A 2,309-nucleotide genomic window follows, 5' to 3' on the forward strand; every position below is an offset into this window, starting at 1 on the left:
AATCTTTTCGACTCTTATTTTCTCATCAGTAAAATGGAAATTGTAATACCTCCTACCACATAAGTTGTTGTCGTGAAGCTGTGATGAATGCAAAGCTCTAAGTAAAGTGAGTGCCTGGTGTACAATAGGAGGCAATAAACACTATCTATAACTATTTTATTATTTAAAGAGTTGTTGCTGTGTTCCACTTTAGAAAGCTAGATGTATATTCAAGAAATAACTAAAAAGGAAACAAAATGAAAGGTACAATATCACTTATAGGTATAATTTGTATTATAAAAACTATATATGAAAACATCGACAAATAAAAACAAATATTCTTAAAACAAAAAGAATTGCAGTTTTTGGATTATGTCTATCTAAATGCAAGATGTCAAATTGACATTCACTTTCATGTTTAAAAAAATCACTAGTTTATTAGAAAAATAGTGCACTTGATATCTTAATAAATTTAAATGGATTATCTTATGTTATGCTTTGTTTTTTGTTTAAAATCATGGAAACAAACTCTAATAGTAATTACAACCATATCTATGTTAAGAATTACCTTGAGTAGCTTAAATGAATTAAAGACAAACTCATGCTCTTGTAGATTATGTCAAGGAATTCAAAATCAAGATAAAAATGCCAATTAGTAAAATGGTATATAGTAAAGAGAAACGTGGCTGTATTGTGATTCTAACCACAAACACTTTATATTTATTAAATGCTTCACAGTTGTGACAGACACCCCTCACTCTTCCCCCTTCTCTCTTGCTGCCAAGTACCTTTTCCCAATGCAGACACGAAAATGCTAATCATTTACTTCAGCAGCCTCTTGCAGCTAGGGCACAGGAATCTGATCTTAGGAGAACTGTCTTTGGTTTATGAGAAAGGACTTCTTCCCTGCTAAAAAAGAGCAATGTTTAGAAGAAAACACAACTTCCATCTTGCCTTTAGATACTATTTCCTCAAGAAGTTTAAATCAAGGACAGCAGCTATCTTAGGATCATAGGATCAATCTGAGAGTCTTTTCAAAGAAGCCAGACCAGAAGCTTCTGAATTAATCCCGGAAATATTTTTATAATGTGAGATAATGAGTCCACATTGTTTAAGCCTCTTTTGACAGACATTCTAATAGTTACAATTAATGTAAGAGTTTTTAAGGAGTAGTTATGCTGATAACCACTTTCATAACCATATAAAATTGTTATAAAAGCATTAAGTTTGATTAAAATCAACATCATATTGGTTATTGAGAAATCATTCCCTAGTCTTAAATCAATTCTACAAACTAGTAGAAGGAAGAAATTGATTGAACAAAAAAGTTTAACATCCAGCAAATTTAATGTTTCCATTTAATTAAAATGAAGAGGGAGAGAGACAGGCAAGGAGGGAGGAAAGTGAAGGGAACCAAAATTTTACCACTCTGAAGCTGCTTTTTGGGATATTGCTTTTAAGCTATTTATTAAGAGACGAGCCACAGAAAATAACCTTGGCCCTCTCGCTTTTCCTGCCCAAAAGATTCACACAGAGAAACCTGCTTCAAGAATGAAATCTTAGAACGCTGCCTTAGCCTAATTTGAGTTAAGAATGGTAAATAAGAAGACATAAGGCATGCACCTGTTAGTTAAATGCTCCCTGTGTCTCATTGTTTCTGAGTGGCCCAGCAAGAATTCTCCTGCCTTGTATGTTCTGCTCTTCCCTAGGGACCTGTATATCACCCATCCATTCTCACTTCTGAAATCTAATACCCCATGTCACATTTACTCAATGTTGCCTCACTGTCTTTGGAATTTTTATGCTTATGTGAATTTCCCATGCACATGTATTAAAATTTTGATTTTCTCTTGTTAATCTGTCCTTATTAATTTGATTATTAGCCCAGCTAGAAAAAGTTAGAAGGTGGGAAGAAAAGGATTAATAATTTTTTTAGCCCCCACACAGAGGGAAGGACAGAGAAAGAGGGTAAGGTAGAAAGAGAGCGTGAGAAGGAGAGAGGGAAGGAGGGGGAGAGAGAGAATGTCTAGAAAGATGTTTACCAAAATTTTAACATTGTTTCTGCTGGATATCAATTAAAATAGATTTTATGCTTATTGAAAAATGACTGTGAACTCATCCCCGCTTTTTAATTTTTTATTAATATCTAAATAAAAATCATGGCCATTTTCAATTTGGAAAAAAATTACATAAAAGTGAGGACAATTTAAGTCTTATCAAACTGTGGTGAGGTTGGGAGAAAGCAAAGAAAGGAGTATTCAGTACACTTATTGTAAAACGATAATTTGTGCAATTTTTCCGGTGATTTAATAATGTGCATCAAAAACGGA

This window comes from Pteropus vampyrus, unplaced genomic scaffold, assembly GCF_000151845.1.
Source record: "Pteropus vampyrus isolate Shadow unplaced genomic scaffold, Pvam_2.0 Scaffold133, whole genome shotgun sequence".
Lineage (NCBI taxonomy): Eukaryota > Metazoa > Chordata > Mammalia > Chiroptera > Pteropodidae > Pteropus > Pteropus vampyrus.